This window comes from Quercus suber, unplaced genomic scaffold (assembly GCF_002906115.3).
Source record: "Quercus suber isolate HL8 unplaced genomic scaffold, Cork oak 2.0 scaffold_53, whole genome shotgun sequence".
NCBI lineage: Eukaryota > Viridiplantae > Streptophyta > Magnoliopsida > Fagales > Fagaceae > Quercus > Quercus suber.
In genome coordinates, this window is record NW_027069518.1 from 73,913 (window position 1) to 92,151 (window position 18,239).

The following is an 18,239-nucleotide window of genomic DNA, read 5'->3' on the forward strand; positions in this document are numbered from 1 at the left end:
GAGAGTTCCACAAGCTTCTAAACTCATCAGTACATGAGCTGTGATTGTACCATGAGCATTTTATAGATAGAAAACTTAAATGTTTAACATAGGCAGCTAATACTCCAACTTGATGATGGTATGATTTCTAAGAATATATTTAGCTAGCACATTAACTTGTGTATATAAAACCAGAAAAAACTCTAATGGGAGACAATATACACCAATAAGCTAAAAATGCAAAACCTTTAGACCGGATCACTATCATTTAAAACCAATGGTTAGGATTATAGCCAAAGACCAAAAGTTAAAGTGGAGGATAATACTGTCTCTTTCAAGCCCTAATCATTATTTTAATGAAAGCATGTTTAGCTTTTGATATCCAATGAAACCAATGTAAGTTATTCACACAAGTTTTCTTTTTGTTGTTGTTCTTGTCCCTTTTATTTTATTTATTATTTGTTGGGATCGATTAAATAGAAAAGGACCTCTGTCTTGTGGAGAATGAGCTTGTTAATTAAGAATTCAACTATACTATAGCAATAGTCAAAAGTTTTCTTAATACATCAAATATATAGAACCAAATGTGATATATCATACATATTAAGTTTGTTTATTTTGACTAATTAGCCTTCCTCCACAATATTCAGGCACAAATTTTGGAAAAATTTGACTATTGTGATCAGTTTGACTATTGGATTACTCACCATTTTTGCTTGCACTACAAGATTAATAGCAGATCCATCTTTACGAGTATACAGTATTGAATATAATGCTACACGCTCTACAGGACGTCCATCTGCTTTTGCCGGCAATATTAACAACATATTTATGTAGTGATGAATATTGGTTCCATATAAACTTAAGATAAGTCAAATCATTTAAAAATTAGTCATAATACTTATTACATTCTTTGCAGCGTGCACGACATAGCTACATGAACTAGTAGTATGTAAGTCCTCCTGTTTAGAACGACGGTCCCTTTTCTTCTCTGACTCTATCTACAAAATGATGGCTTTCCAAATTTTCAAAATTCTATGGCAGTGAAACCATTATTTTTATGTTCACATTCATATCATGTCAAACAGAGCTATTTTTTTTTTTTTCCAAAATGTGCTTGAGATTGGAAGCAATAGTACATGCATAAAATATGATCCTTAGGTTCCAATAGCAAAACATAGAAGTTTATATTTAGGAATCCATTTGGAATTACAACTTGTCTAACAAATCTAGCTTAATGAATCATACTAAAAACAAGCTTTTGTCATAAATCAAATAAAATCCTTAAGGACCCTTTTCACTTGAGTTTCTTACTTGCATTAACATACTTAGTTAAGTAAATTCAAGGGCTGGACAACAACAGAGCTTAAGGGAAAACAAACACAAATCAGCAACTATGACAACAAAATACAACCAAATTCCAAGATAGTTACTTAAAGCTTCTTAAATCAATGAAATAGCTTTAAGAAGCCTTTTGCCTCAATTTCTAACTATCATTAACATGCTCAAATATGTACATTCAATGGTTGTAAGCGAAATATTAGAGTTACAACTAACTATCTTGCAAAAGTTTTTACAATGAGTCATGGCATAACACAAGACTTATATCTTTAATTAGCAGATCATAGGACACTCAAGACTTTGATTACCAAGACTTTTAGTTGCCATTGTATTCATTAGAAACAAGATACATATCATCTTGATCATAAGTTGTCAATTTCATGTACAATTAATGAAATAAGGGTAGGAACAATATGAATTGAATTGAGACCATGGAATTAACTCAAGGAATGCACAATTAAATTAAACAAGAACGTAATTCAATACTAAATCAGGTTCATGAAATGAAGTTTATGTAAATTAAAAGTCACTCTAGAATTCTTGAAATTGAAGTTCCAGCCATTTAGTTAATTGAGGTAATAGCAAGAACACTTGGTCATTGAATAAATATCATTATATAAATAAAGCAAGACAAGCCAAGTGGAAATCAAACCACTATATTGTAACTTACATGAAACCAAAATCCATAATTTGTATAAGGTTAGGCAGATTGTATTTGCACTCAAGCTAAATGTTTATTTCTTTATTTTCTCATCTAACCAAAGGTTCCTAGCTTCCTTCTATGTGTATAGCCAAAGTGGGCAGAAGCTAGGGTGGCATGAAGTTAGAAGGGATGCATATTGAAATTAGGGTGGCATGAAGCTAGAAGTTGGACCAACTATGAAGTGTTAAGGACTGGTAACATTAACATTGTATTTGTGTGTGTTATGGTCTTAGATGGATAAAAATAATGAAACAGGTTTCATTTAGGAAACTCATCAATATCCAAATAGAATTAAGTTTACAGATGATATCTTTATTTAGGGTTTATATTTATAGTTTTGGAGAGAGAGTTGAAAATAAGTTTTAGACCCCAAAAACTTATGCAACTAATGACACTGCCTTCTCTGACCCCAAAATATATTTATATTTTACAAAAATAATTATTATGTCAAGAAGCTAGAAATGCTAGTATATGCCTAATTGAAGTGAAGGGTGCATTTTAAAAATAACAATGTAATAAATTTGAAAATTATCTTGTGCTTGAAAAAATAAACATAACCATAATATTAAAAAATGAAAAGAGAGAGAGAGAGAGAGAGAGAGAGAGAGAGAGAGAAAACAAACATACCACTGCATCATTAGTATACCAATGCTCAACAAGAACATCCCAATCTTCTGGTATGTATCCATTGGGTCGGTTGTTCTTCACTCATGCTTTGTTCCTTGGATGCGGTATGTAATGAGATGTTTTCAACCTACACTTGTGATCCATCCAAGTCTTCCCAATTTTCTATAAGATAAATGTCTTCAAAGCCGCATATGCAGTAGGATTAGTAGGGATGGCATATTTCCGCTACAATCAAATAGTTGAGTTAGAAAATTACAAAATTTTTCATGCTCAAATGCTTATGTATAACCTAATACAAAATGTCATAATTACAAGTATTATAAGTTCTTTAATACCTTTACAACATGCCAACACTCTTCTCTAAGTTCTTTTGGCATGTCCTTCCAAGACAGATATCTAATCAGGCATGTGGAGTTTCTGCGCAATCGTCCCCAAGAAACTAGTGAAAGCCCTTGCCCCTTCATCAACCGGCTGATGCATACTATTTAGCAGCAACTCAATTACTTAGTTGTCGGGAAGATCCCAAACATCCAAGTACTTGCTTGGCCCATGAGTGGCACATATAGGTGGCTGCATATCTGAAATTTAAAGGAGATAATATCGTTAAAGTAAGTAAATATATATGAAAAAAAAATTAACTCTTGAAAATAAAATTTGGGGAAAAAATATGATTCATTCTACTCTTGCGACATTCCACATTTGAAAACAATACTAATAATGCAGATGTATTATGTGGAGTAAGGAGTTTTCATAGGTTTGCATGATCACCATGTAAACCCAATTCATCATGTAAACCCAACTCTCATCACTTTTATGCTTATTTCTAAAAGAAGTCACAAGTAGAATTTCAATTTGAACAAGTATATTCAACACATATTCCTAAAAGAATTTTTAAGTTACCAAACTAATAGGAAAATGTTCATGTAAGCCCATACCTTGCGTAGAAGCTTCGTGCATTTCTTGGTTTGTTTCATGATCCACATGTTGTGTAGAAGCTCCTTCCAAGGTTACACTATTGGAATGTGTGTGCAAATTTGCTTTTCGCCTTGCCATTTCATCTGTCAAAGTCAATTGAATCCATTTATTAATCAAAATGCCAAATACATTTATTGATCCTGGCCATGTCAAAGTGCCAATAGAGATCAAATCATATAAACCAGAAATATTTTCCATATCTAAGATCTGCAATCAAACTAGAAAAATGTTTTTAGGTTCTAGAAAGGAAAGCATTTTTAGCTACTTTTATTTTTAGTCACTTTTATTAATTCATTTGCAATAGAACAATCAAAACTTTATGGAATCTTACAACTACATATAAAAACACAAGACATCTATGAAGTGCCTTATACAATCTCTATATGGTCATATATATATATATATATCCGTTGGCAGATCCAAAAAAGTGTCATATTCAAAAAAGTAGCATCATGTGATTTCAATCTTTAAGACTAGAGATCTTGATCCTAAAAGTAGACCAACAGACCAGTGTATATGTATATGCACATGCATGTTTTTCTGATACACATTAGAGTTTTTGAGGCAAAAGCATAAGGCAATGTTCTTCCTCTAGCCAAAAATAAACACATTGCCTGTCCAGGCACTAAAGTGCCCATCAAGGTTTTTTTTTTTCCAAAGTTAGGGAAAAAGCAAATCAATGTTTTCACCTTCTAACAAAGCAAAGTATATGACTCTTAAAGTATATAGTATAAACTTTTAGTTTATCATTCTGTTAACATTAAACAAAGAAAGTAAACTGTAGGCTACCAAGGAGTTCATCTCACAATACCTCACTGTAGAGACATAAACACATGCATGCGAGGTCACACACATCACACTTTACAGTACATAAAAGCATATAGCAACAAATGTAGCTTACTGTGGGGCTTGAGAACTTGGTAACCCCGACCCACTTTACATCCGGCCTAGGGCCCATTCCGAGGAGGAAGGAGTGTCCGAGGACGAAGTATGAAGGACTAAGTTACTAGGAGCCCTGCCGAGGATGACCCTGTCCTCGAAGGACTGAGACCAACATTAAGTAGGGGAGCAAGCCCATGATAGGTTGTCACCTCCACACTAAATGCACTTACCTAACCCTTTGGCCGCACTAATGGAGATGTGACTTCTGGACAGGGCAACCTTGGTTACTGCAACTCACATGAGTACTAGTAAAGCGGCTAATGGGACGGATGGTCAGAAGAGAAGGGCGTGGATGATCAACAGGTGGAAGAGAGAGATTGTGGGGAAATGGGCTATATAAAGGGAAGAAACAGATGAGCGTAGGGAAGGACGAGGGGCAGGAAGAAGGAGAGAGACCACTGTCAAGCTTCTCGGATCGGTGTTGAGGAACGACCTTGGAGAGTAACCCTGGTGCGCCAGCCTTTAACGGAGGGGAATTCTGCCTTGGGCGTTGTCCATTTGCTAGGGCCTAGTTCTTGAACCCGCTCTCTACAAATTCATTGTAATGGGCCAACCGGGCTTAAGTCCACTCTCTCAACAATAGAAGTGCTCAAATTCAGTCCCTACAATTGGCGCCGTTTGTGGGAAGAACTAGTGCGTTAGTAAGTGCAATGGTTAATGATTCCCCCGTTGGGGGCTTGCGCGAGGTTAGGCAGCTTTTCGTCACCATCGGCGACACCGATCCTAAATCCCATCAAAAAAAAAAAGAGAAAGAAGGAATAACCGACAATGACGCGTTTGCACAAGAAATAATCATTGTAAAAAAGTAAAAGATTTAGAGAACAGGAAAAGGAAACAAACATCGCAGCATTTTATTAATCAAAAAATAAGTACAAAATACAAACAGAAGCTCAGACAGGCGTGTTTTAAAGCTAATTCTACAAACGGAGGCCCAGACGGGCCTGTTCTAAAGTTAACCCTAGGGAAGGGGGCTGAGGTAAACTTGTTTCAAGGTTACCAACAACCCCCAGGCCGATGCAGATGGTGCCGGTGCGAAAAGAGGAGCAGATGCAAGAGCGCCTGATGGCCCCTCCCTATGACGTTCCCTTGATTCTCTCCCAGCCTCATAGTGGTTAACCATTGAAGGCGGCAACACCCGGGCAACGGACATGACGTAATCTTACGAGCCTCCACCGACGGGTAGGCTAGACGCGAGTCACTACCAGTTTGAAGGGCAGGCATGGACGCGCCTCGGAGAAAAGCGTTATGTACCTCATGGGCCTCCCTCCTGACTGCCATGCACGACACCATCAGGATGACGCCTAAACCTTGCTGTGCCGGAAGTCTGACATGAACTACAGCCGTAGTGGCTCTCAATCGAGGGAGGAGGACCTTTCGCCTGCGTGCCCTCACTCCCATCCAAAGCCATCCCATTCTTCCAAACTCTTATCCCAATCCTGGCGAGGTTATTGAAGGGGCTCAGAGAGTTGAGAGGCCATGTTTCCTGTTTAGCTAAGGGGTTCGTGGAGTGTGGAAGGACGTCCCCCCCAGAGAGCCTTATATAAAAGATAAAGGTTGGTAGGAATTGATCCACACAGAATTCAAAAGAAGGATTATTAGCGACACTAATCCTGACCGAATTCCAAGGAGGCCATCGACCGCTAGATCTGCATTAATCCACGAGGATATTAATGGAAGCGTGCCTTGCGCATTAAAGCGTCAAGCGCGAGACGCGAACAGTCGTGGGACGCCTTGCGATTGAGAAGGGCAGAAACTTGGAGCGAAGGCGGGGCTACTGCCACGCGCAAGGAAAAAAGTCCGAACCACCCCCATCCAGGGCACCGCAGGGTCAAGGGTCTGGCCTGAGGAATAGCCCACTTCCGGTGGAGTAGGGCCGAGGCCATCACCACACCAAAAACAAGCTTCCCAGCACAGGGGACAAACTCCTTCACCCCAAACAGAAGAACACCTGGGTGCTAGACTGAGCCAAGGTCTTCCACGGTCCTCGGACCCAAACCTTCGGTGAAATTAGTTACTTACAGAAGAACACCTGGGTGCTAGATTGAGTCAAGGTCTTCCACAGTCCTCGAACCCAAACCTTCAGTGAAACTAGTTACTTCTGTGCCAAGGTCTTCCGCGGTCCTCGGACCCAAACCTTCGGTGAAACTAATTACTTACAGAAGAACACCTGGGTGCTAGACTGAACCAAGGTCTTGCATGGTCCTCAGACTCAAGCCTATGGGGAAACTAACCACTGCAAGGAGAACCTGGGTACTAGATTGAACCAAGGTCTTGCATGGTCCAAGGACTCAAGCCTATGGGAAACTAGCTACTTACAGAAGAACAAAAACGTTAGACTGAACCAAGGTCTTGCATGGTCCTCGGACTCAAGCCTGTGGGAAAACTAACCACCTAAATATACCTGGGTACTAGACTGAACCAAGGTCTTGCATGGTCCACGGACTCAAACCTATGGGGAAACTAGCTACTTACAGAAGAAAAAAAGCGTTAGATAGAACCAAGTTGTGGCGTGGTCCTCGGACTCAAACTTGAAGGAAAGCCAATTGCCTCACGAGACTAAGTCCTAGATGGAACCAAGGTATTAAGCAAAACATTAAAGTATAACAAGTAAAAGGAAGCGTCAATCGAAGAACTAAAAGTGAACAACTAAATATATTTCAAAAAAGTATGTAGTTTCGTTACAATGTAGCCAAGACAAAAAGTGAAATAGAAAAAAATAAAAAAATAAAAAAAATAAAGAAGAAGAAGAAGAAGAAGAAGAAGAAGAAAGAAAACAAATCAGAGTGGCCCAGGCCATCAAAACGGGGTAGCCCAAAGAGATGGCCTACTTCCCCAACTCGGTGGACAGCTTGTCTTGAGGAGCCTACCGAGAGGCTTCGACTGACACCTCGGGACCCTGGCTCGGAGGGGCTACTGCAGAGGACCTTTCCTCGGGAAGAGGGATTTGAGGGACAACAAGTGTGGCTCAAGAGTCAGCAAGAGGCTTCACCCCATCCTGGGGCATTTCTTGACTATCAGTTCCTACCCCCTCTAACGCTCCATGGCACTCAGCCTCCTCAACAAGCTTATCAGCTGAATTTGTGTCCTCGGCAGCATTAGTCTGACCCTCATCTGTCCCTTGTAGAGTAGAGCCCGCCTCGAGAGTGACGGAGACAACCTCGCGAATTGCGGGGGGATAATACACTTTTTCCACCCTCCTAAAGTCAGACGAGGCCTCGACCCCCACTTGGTTGAGGGCCTCACTCCAAGTCTGGGAGCAAAAGCGCCTGCATACTTCACGCACTTGGGCCTTAAGGGTAGCCTCAGTCTTAGCCACCCCTTCAATGAAGGCCTCTTTCTCCACTTGCTCTATAGAGTGCTCGGCGTCTATTCTCGCAAACACGGCTTCTTTTTTAGCCCTCACGGCCTCGTCCCTAGCATACTCAGCAACGCCTTTCGCCCTTACTGCCTCAGCCAACTTCTACGTCAGGTCGGCAATGTCCTCTTTGGCAGCTTGCAGTTGGCCCTCGACATCCCGCAAGCACTCTATCTAGTCCTTGGCCTGTTTCGTAGCATCAGCTAGATTAGAGGCTGCGCTATCTCTAGCCCTCATCATCTCCTCCAGATTTTCGATTGCCTTCTTGAGATCTGCCTTAGATTTCTTAAGGGTACTTACGGCCTTCAAGTACTTGTCGCACTCCTGCCCCAGAGTTTTACTTTGGCTGTCGGCCTCCTCATCTAGCGTAAAAGCAGCCTAGATAGCCTGCCAACCAAAACAAGTACACCGTAAAGGAAAGAAAGGGGGGAAGGTGCTAGGCAAATAAAATCCAAACGAAATAACAGGTATCAGAGGTCCTACCATGCCTAGGTATCTCTTGAGGTTGCGGGCAACCTCTTGCCTCCTCATACCCCCCCAGCTCAACCATGTTAATGGGGAGGAGGAGGGACCTCTCCAGGGCATCAGCTACATGAGCCCCCTCGCCTCCTCGAAAATCCTTGAGAGTGGCGTCATCCATCAGAGGCTTTCCGTGGAGTATGGCAGCGGGCAGCCAGGCCTAGGGCTCAGCCTGCTGGACGACTTCTTTCCCTTTACTCTGACCATCAAGTCTCAGCTGCTTGGAAGGTTGGCGGGCTTCATCTTCCTCTCAAGAAGAATGGGATCTGCCCCCATCCACTGGGTCTTTGCCTTTGGAAGGCCTTTTCCTCTTCGGGTTGGAGGACTTAAGCCGAGAGTCTGAGATTGGCAGAATGGAGGACGACTTGGTCTGCGCAGGCAAAGGCTTGGGTAGAGGAGGAGGAAGCTTAGGTCCAGATGAAGGAGGCTTGGGTTGTGACTTACTCGGCACGCCCTTCACGGGCCTGCCCTCAAGCAAGTCAAGCAGGCTGGTTTGGGGCTATCTCTTGGAACCCATTTCAGCCTGAGTACCAACCCTTGGGGACTGAAGACCGGCTTTGGACAAGTATGGGTCCCCCAAGTCACTAGAGGGATCCTTAGGCTAATAGGCTTGGTCAAATGCACCAAATTCGTCCTCAGACGAGCCCAAATCGACCACTTTTCCCTCATTCTCCAAACTCCCTCCCTCGGCCACTGCTGCTTGATGGGACGAGGAAGAACTTGCCAACAAGACGCCCTCTGGAAAAGAGGATCCTTCAGAAAATGAAAACCTGTGCTCCACCACAGTGATTTGCCTAAGCCAAGGATCACGAGCCCTGATCACATGCTTCGGGAGCGGGAACGATTCTTGGGTCAGATCCTATCCGAGGATCTTGTGGGCGGCCCTAACTTGGTTATCGGCCTCGTTCAGAAAGATCTCCGCCCTGAGAACTGATTCCAAGTCCCCCTTGTTGACCAGGTTAAAATGACGCGCGAAGGCATGTGGATTTGCAGAAAGAGAAACAAACTCCTATCATCAACCGAATAAAGAAGGTTTACAACAAAGAAAAAGAAAAGAAGCTAGACCCTCTCCCACTCCAAGTACCCTACCTGGCTCTCCTTCTACTGTCGGGCAATAGAGACTGTCGTGCCATTCTCCTAACACAATGAGAAAATCCTGAGTCAACCCCTTACTAGAATCGAGGAGGCACTGGATAAGCCAAACTCTATTGTCCCTCGTCTTCATATAGTACGACTTACCCTTCAGGTGTTGAAGATTATAGCACCAGTTTACATCATGGTAGGTTAACCTCAACCCCATCTTCTCATTCAAGGCGTCTACGCACCTTAATATCCTAAACATATTGACGGCGCACTGGGTGGGAGTTAGCCGAAAATGCCTGAGGTAGCCGCTCATCACCGGCCCTATAGGGATTCTCATGCCTCCCTCTATGAAGGCGACTATGGGAATCACAACTTCACCCTCGTTCCTCATAATATGCCAATCCCCTTCCTCGCAATACCTCAAGCCCACATTGCGGGGTATCCCATAATCAACGATGAAATTCTCCATCATCTCTTCAGACTCAACTAACTTTTTAAATTTACCTATCCCTAGCAACGACTAAAAGACCTGAGAGAGAGCAAGGGAGAGAAAGGAATCAGAGAAAAATTTGTGCTACAGAGAGAAGAAGACTTACAGAAATGGGAAAATTCTCCTCGGACAGGCTTTTTATGCTGGAAAAGAGCGCAGGTTGGTGTGGAGATTTGACCGGATTCAGAGTATGTGCGCCGGAGTTCCTGAATGCATAAATAAGGAGGCAAAGCGGTTCAAACAAGTATTTATATCCCCAATTAAAAATAACTGAGCGAAATTTCCCACCCATAAAGGCAGGAAATCCCCACCAGTTAATTGCCATCACACCGTTGGACATGGGGAGCATGAAGCCGCCAAAATTTAATGCGGGCACGTATCGTATATCAAGGCGCCAAAAACGTGCATTGGGCAGGCGAAAAGACTCCAATGTTGACGTAGGCCGAGGTTGGGCGAATCATGATGAAGGCCCGAGGGTATCAAAACCCTCCTCCCCGTCCGAGGATATGGACAGTAGGATTTTGAGGGGCTATTGTGGGGCTTGAGAACTTGGTAACCCTGGCCTACTTTACATCCGGCCCAGGGCCCATGCCGAGGAGGAAGGAGCGTCTGAGGATGAAGTATGAAGGACTGAGTTGCTAGGAGCCCCACCGAGGATGACCCTGTCCTCGGAGGACCGAGACCAACATTAAGTAGGGGAGCAAGCGCAGGATAGGTTGTCACCTCCACACTAAATGCGCTCACCTAACCCTATGGCCGCACTAATGGAGATGTGACTTTTGGACAGGGCAGCCTTGGTTACTGCAACTCACATGAGTACTGGTAAAGTGACTGATGGGATGGACGGTCAGAAGAGAGGGGCGTGGATGATCAACAAGTGGAAGAGAGAGATTGTGGGGGAAAAGGGCTATATAAGGGGAAGAAACAGATGAGTGAGGGAAGGACGAGGGGCAGGAAGAAGGAGAGAGACCGCTGTCAAGCTCCTTGGATCGGTGCCGAGGAGCGACCTTGGAGGGTAACCCTGGTGCACCAGCCTTCAACGGAGGGGAATTCTGCCTTGGGCGTTGTCCGTTTGCTAGGGCCTAATTCTTGAACCCGTTCTCTACAAATTCATTGTAATGAGCCAATCGGGCTTGAGTCCACTTTCTCAACAGTAGAAGTGTTCAAATTCGGTCCCTACACTTACAATTGCCAAGCATAAGTTAAGGTGAAACTTCAGGCAACTCTATTACCACATGCAAGGAGTAAAATTTCTGCTTTGAATTTATATATTTTTCTTTAAAGAAAATATTAAAATATTTGGGATATAACTATCAAATGTAATCATAAACATAGCCAAATGATATCATAGGCAAGACATACAAAATTGGTAAAAAGAGAACAAATAAAACATAAAATGCATATAAGAATTTTAGCTTGGTTCTCTATAATGCATATAAGATTTTTGTATTACTTAAACTATCCTCTTTCAAAAATAAAAGGGAGAAAAATCTGAACATCCCAATGAACCTAGTTAATTTTCTTTAACAAAAATCAGAAACTTACAAGAATTCTTAACAAAGATTCAAATTTAAATTAAACCCAACAAAAACCAAACTTCATCCAAAACCCAGATAAAATTCTAAGCAAACAAATTTTTTTTACAAGAATTCTTAACAGAGATTCATATTTAAATTAAACCCAACAAAAACAAAAATTCATCCAAAACCCAAATAAAATTCTAAGCAAACAAACAAATTTTACAAGAATTCTTAACAAAGATTCAATTTTTAATCAAACCCAAACTACTTCCGATCGTAATCGTAATCAAACAAAGGTTTGACTTTAAACCCATCAAACAAGCAAACAAACCAAGTCAACGTTTCCCAAAAACAAAAACAAAAAGACTTTAGTTTTAAGAAATTCTTCAAGTTCCCATCTGTATGCAGATTAAAGATGATATCAAGCTTAAGCATTTGTCCTATAAACCCTCCTCTTCAAATAGCATAGTACAAGCTCCTTGTCAGTTGTGCAAATAAAACAGAAACTCTATAATGCATGTAAGATTTTCGTATTACTCAAACTACCCTCTTTCAAAAAGAAAAGGGATAAAAATCAGAACATCCCAATGAACCTAGTAAATTTTCTTTAACAAAAATCAGAAAAGAGAAAAGTAAACATCAATCAATACAATGACAAACACGTTTTGGATACATAATACAAAAATACCAACGCACATTGAACTTTGTTTCTCATCATCAGACAAAAAAAAAAAAAAAAAAAAAACAAACGAAAGTAAAAAATCCCTTTAAAAAAAAAATCAAATCATTATAGGGTTCGAGAGAACTTACTAGATTGGGGTTGCTAGGTGGCGGTGACGAGGTGGATTGGGCCACTGAGTCGACGGTTTGGTGGTGGTGGTGGGGTTGTTGTGGAGGCGGCGGCGGTGGAGAGATTCATGTTGAGGACTGGGTCTACAAGTTAGAGATCAAGAGAGAGAGAGAGAGAGAGCTGGGTGTTTGGGTGGAATTTTGGGTCTCTGAAGAGTTAGAAAGAGAAAGAGTGAATGCAGAGAGAGTGTTTGGTTTTTGGGAGTGAAATGAGAAGGCCCTACAAATGAAAAGCCAAAAAAACAAAGGGAAAATTTAGGGATGCGGGGAATTAGAAGGTCTATTGCGATGGTCTCAACCGCTGCTATAACTAAGATGACACGCCGCAAAATAGGTACGTATTGCAGCGGCCATCTCAACGCCGCTACAACTAACATATTGTGGCGGTTTTCTATACCGCTGCTATAGTATCTGTGCAAAATGATATATTTATTGCAGTGGGATTTTGGAGCGCCATATATCTAAGTTAATGCCGCTAAAACATATATATTGCGGCGACTCTATGTCCCGCCCCTGTAGGACGCTGCAATAGACTAGAGCTACTGCAGCAGTCCATTGAAACGCCGCAATATGCGACATTTAGCAGCGGTTTTTGCACCCGTCACAAAAAACCCACCGCAATAGTACAGATTTCTTGTAGTGTAAAAAAATAAGTGAATGTTAAAAATTATTATAAGAAAATTGGAAAGAAAAAGAATAATGATGTGAACGTTGATTAGTCGAGATACGCGAGTGAGGATTAGTCGAGATACACATAAGCTGGCTCGGACACCCCGTGAGAAAAAAAAAAAATTTAGAAACCACTAACCCTCTATGGGCATACTCGGATGCTGGGCTCATTGATTTGGAATCTTGGATGAGAATGGCGTGTACAATGCCAATTTTAATTTGGGATGAGAAGAATACTAGATTGGACAACAATGAAAAAAAATGAATAAAGGATAACAAGGTATGATAACGTCTTGTGCAAAGTGAACTTGTTTTAAAATGTAACTAAAAAGCCATCCCATTTTTATTGATTGTTTTTTGTTTTTGGGACATCCCAAGATGGAATTCAAAACCAACAATTTGGATTGAAGGGAGTATCTTGTAGTTAGTATTTTTTTTTTTTCTTATTGTGTTGTTCCAATATTAACTCAACATTTACGATGATTTATGTAGGGATAAGGGCCCAAAAATTCATATATTAGGCCTTGAACCTTATCTAAAGGCGTTAGCATGTCCGAGGAGAGACAAATAGAGTTGAGAAATTCTAGTTTAAAGTCTCACGAGTAAGAAATGAATAGAAGGTGGTCCAAGGAGCAACTCCTCCTCGGCTATGGTTGATACGCCTTAAGCCTGAATTTCGCTGTAAGAATGACCTCCATAGAAGCCCAGCGATGGAAGCATGCCTCGGAGACACACAAGAACAAAGGGGACTCAAAAATATCTAAGGAAAAGCTGCTGCCGCAGCATTAAATGCATTGCAGCTGCTTTTCTGGCCGCATTTATGTGGAGAAGACCCCTGAACAGTGTTTCCTTGGTCACCATAACTCACAGAGGGTTCAGAGGAGATGTCTGATGGGACAAGTATTCAAGTAGCAACCCAAATTATTGACAATTGTAGGGTAAGGATTGCCAAAGAGGGACTATATAATAAAGAAACCCCTCTATAGAAAAGGGGAGAGGGAGAAAACCATAGCAACCAGAACTACACTTGTAATCAATTTCATTGATCTATGCAAATATTTGCCTCCTCGGCAATACGTTGACACCATTTTATGTACTTTTTTCTTACATGATCATCTTTCAAACATTTCCTAGCCGTTGTTAGATTCTCTAGGGCCTAGTTTTTGGACCCACTCTCTACAAATTCATTGTGCTGGGCTCATTAACCCATAATCCCATACATATTGGGCTTGGGTTGCTAACTGTGCCCTTACAATTTATATTAAAATCAATTTATTTTGAATGTTCAGACGAAGGGGCCTAAGCTATTATAATTTTCAATCAGTTGGTCCTCCTCCCATGCATAACATTCGTCTAAGTCCATGAGTTGTGAGTCATAACCCACAACGCCACCACCACCATAAAAGATAAAATCAAAACTAAGAAGACTGGCTTCGGCTCCACAGAAAGACCAAATATGAACTTATGGTGTTCATAGCCTTCAGTTGATTAATAATGTTCTCGTGTGATGTCAAAACCTATCCAAATTGATTTTTGCTTTTTTAATAAATTCAATAGTTACATTGGCGAGAAGAGATTTGCACCTTGAATATTTGTGTTAAAAACACCAAGAAGTGCGATTTGAACTACAATACTCTTGTCCAATCCAACTTGATTTGGCACAACAACATTATAAATTAGAGTTTTAAGGTGTAATTGGAGCTTAGACATGTAAGCAGGGACAGAGCTGTGCATTGGCATTTGGCCCCCCAAAATTTTTTATTTTTATTTTTATTTTTAAATGCATTTTAATTAGAAGCTGAGCTTTATAAAATTAAACTTCACCCCTCTAAACAAAATATTTGACCCCCCTTAAACAAGAAAAATCCTAAATAACAAACAAATTAGCCCAAATACAAATCTAATCCAAAAACAAAGTGGCTTGTAGTGCCTGTTGGTAGTGCCGAATGGCCCAGTGAGTGGGTGCTGTGTTAGAATAATTAAAATAGTGTTTTTTTTTTTTTTTAATAAGAATTAATATAGTGTTGTTTGTGGTGTTTTTTTAAGCATCTTCGTAACAATATCAAAGAGACAAAAGAGTATTTTTAGACATGCATAATTAATCTTAGCTGATGATGCCAAGAAAATCACCAGTGAGTTACACGACCCTCGCACACTTGAAACAATCCCTGCACAATTGAAAAGAGAAAAAACCTTAAGAGAGCACTGGTGTGGTACCGGTCAAAGACCCTTCGAAGGTTAAGTCAGAAAAACCTTTCTACAACTCTAGAGTGCCAGAGCTGGGGGGAATTATGTGTACCTATTTTCTGAGGGTCCTTGGGTTTTTACAATAACGTAGAGTCGAACTTCTCATACTTACATAACAAGTCTTTTCCTTATAGGGAAGATCTTCATTAATGCGTGCATATTCTAGAATTCTTTTCCTTCTCAAATTCTATTTGTATTAGGAATTTATAAACTAGGGCTAATCGTGTGCCGCAAGTATTTTCAGCTTAGGGTTTCTTGGAAACCACATAAGGACAAATCGGATGGCAAGTGGCTATTCAATCCCGTCCACCCTACGTCCATCTATAAGCGATTCGTCACCTTCAGTCTTTCATCTTTAGTTGCCCCCTTCACCCCATGGGCCCATGACCTCTGAAGGGAAGGGCTGATGGGGTGACAGCTTAATTTGGATTGCGATGAAGCACGCTCGTTCGCAATAGGCTGGTCTGAAATCATTTATGACCCTAGACATGTGTCGCTCAACGATTGGCCTCTCTCTTGGATCGATGCATCCCTTTGTCTTCCGTACAGTCCCTCTATATAAACCAAATCCTCTTCCTCTCATTTCTTCACTTTCTACTGAAATTTGTGATCAGACTGCCTTCGTTATCTTTATCAAATGAACGAAGCCGTCCAGTCATTGTGTTTGTCATCTTCCAATTACGGTGAGTATTCTATTCCTACTTAGAAGAAAACATTCTATAATTCTTAGATTTTTTACTTCCGTCATAAACTATAGACCCGCCAACCTTAGGTTTCACCGTCGCATGTAGGTTGTGTCTAGTGCATCAAGTAATTAGTCATTTGTTCTTAACGGGACGAGCTACAAGGAAGTGTACCCGTCAAGTCACAAAGATCATGAGGGTCCAAGTAAGGATAGAAGCCCGTTTACCTCCTCTCCATCCTCAAGAGATGAGGATCTGGAGATGGAAGGACCAAAAGACTCTAGTGACGGTTTGGACGATGCCGAGCCCCCAATTCAGTCCGTCGTGGGTCCTGATGGACTTAGAGAGTTCATCATGCTACCCCAATGGACGGTGAACGCGTTTACTTCCACAATCAAAGAGAAACATTTCAAAATGCTTAGGGCCAAATTCCATATGCTAGATAACATCCCCATCCGTCTACCATACATTTCAGAGAAGTGTTATTATGAAGGTTTGGAGGGCATCGGTGTGTATGAGCAGATGCTAAAGGCTGGGCTCAGGTTTCCCCTAAGCTCCCTTCATCTTGAGTTACTTAAACACCTAGGTCTGGCCGTCAACTAGATATCCCTAAATGCATGGAAGGTTTTCCTCAGCGTGGAGGTCCTTTATGGGGTTATGACTGATGGTGCCAAGAGGTTGACGGTTCGAGAATTCCTCCACTGCTACCGTCCAGATGAAATTGATAAATCAAGGGGCATGTATAGTTTTATGCCTCGGAGTTCGTTGTTGAGGCTCGTATACGAGACTCCAGACTCAAATAGGAATTGGAAGAACCGGTATTTCTTCCTTGAGGGGAATGAGTGGATAGGTCGTCAAGGTGATACAGAGTATATGCCCGTCAACATTACCAAGGGCATATTGTCTCCGTCTGGTATTTACTCATCCTATAATGCACTAGTCTTGTAAATAATCGTCGTCTTTTTAATTCTTCAAAGTTATTATTATTATTATTATTATTATTATTATTAAACCATCTTCTTTTTGTAGTTAGGGAGTGTCCTCAGGTTACGCTCGAGTAGTGGAGCTTTTTAGAAAGAATTTTTGCCAAAACAAAACCAGAGGAGAGGACTTGGGCCAACTTGGTCACACTAGATACCATTTATTGGTATTGTGATGGACCAGAGCCTACCCCTAAAGCCGTTGCTACAACGAACAAGTGCGCCAACATAAGATTGTCACCAACACTTGTGTATATTACTTTTTCTTTATTTCAGAACTAAGTTTGTTCGTCCTTGGCAGAGATGGATGCTACTAAGAGGAGGGCCATGATCAAGGTACAAACGGCCAAAAATAAGGAAAAGGGAGGTCAAATCCCCAAAAGCACGGACCCAAACGTCCCGTCCACAAAAAGGAAGGTGCCGCCAAAGCAAGACTATGCACCAAAAAGGCCGAAGACTGTGCTGGAGCCTATTGTGGGACTAGAGGTTGGTGCGAAGACGGTTACCCTGGTAAAACATGGAGCAGGAAAAGGCTTCATGATGGGTCCATCCACCTCACAGCAGAAGCCACCCTTCCTCCTCCGAGAGGACCCTAAATACACCTTGGAGAGGCTTTCGTCTCTCATAACACCTGAAGATTATGAGGACTTAAGCAATCACTTGACGAAGGCAATGGGGGAGACGGGGCTGTTTAGCATCGCTCAGGTAATCTCCCTGTCCTATTTCATCCTTCCTTTCCTCTTAATTAGTTCGAAACTTATTATTCGCTTCCATTTTCCAAGCCATGGTTATGATGGAGGGGCTAATGGGACGGTGTCTAAATCTGAGACGACGTTGGACCGTATACGTGCAAAGGTAAGGTTGACGAAGGATGAGCTGAACAAACTAAAGGCTTGGAAGGTTATCCAGGAAAAGAAACTTGTTATGGCAGAGCAAGCTAAGGACAAATTTTTCAAGCGGACGAAGGAGCTAAAGAAGGTCCTGGAGGACAAGGAAAACGAGATCCATCTTGCGAAGGAAGTTGTAGTACGAGAGTACCGTGACTCCAACACCCTTTTGTCAGAGCTTGGAGTCTCATATAGTGACGGTTTTGATGACGCCATTCGTCAGGTGAAGACTTTATATCTAGAGTTGGATTTGTCTACCGTCAACATTAATGTCCAGGAGCAAACGTCCATCCAACCTATTCATTCAAAGAATATGGATGAGCTTTTCAGCGAGAATGCTCCCGTCAATGATGCCCTTGGTGACGGGACTATTGTTGAAAGCCAAGTTGA